This window comes from Mandrillus leucophaeus, unplaced genomic scaffold (assembly GCF_000951045.1).
Source record: "Mandrillus leucophaeus isolate KB7577 unplaced genomic scaffold, Mleu.le_1.0 Scaffold482, whole genome shotgun sequence".
NCBI lineage: Eukaryota > Metazoa > Chordata > Mammalia > Primates > Cercopithecidae > Mandrillus > Mandrillus leucophaeus.
Genome location: NW_012105165.1, coordinates 2608436 through 2608736, shown reverse-complemented (window position 1 = coordinate 2608736; position 301 = coordinate 2608436).

The window sequence follows — 301 nt, the reverse complement described above, 5'->3', positions numbered from 1 at the left end:
TAAGTCTAACAAGAAAGGACAGAGTGACACCTGGGATTGTCATCAGTGTTTTGCTAGCCTAAGGGGATAATAAAAATTGTAATGCTAACCTTAGGATGAATTGTTTGATTTTTACCTTTAAGCCATACTGTTTTATTATTATTATTATTATTATACTTTAAGTTCTAGGGTACATGTGCACAACGTGCAGGTTTGTTACGTATGTATACTTGTGCCATGTTGATGTGCTGCACCCATCAACTCATCAGCACACATCAACTCGTCATTTACATCAGGTAAAACTCCCAATGCAATTCCTCCG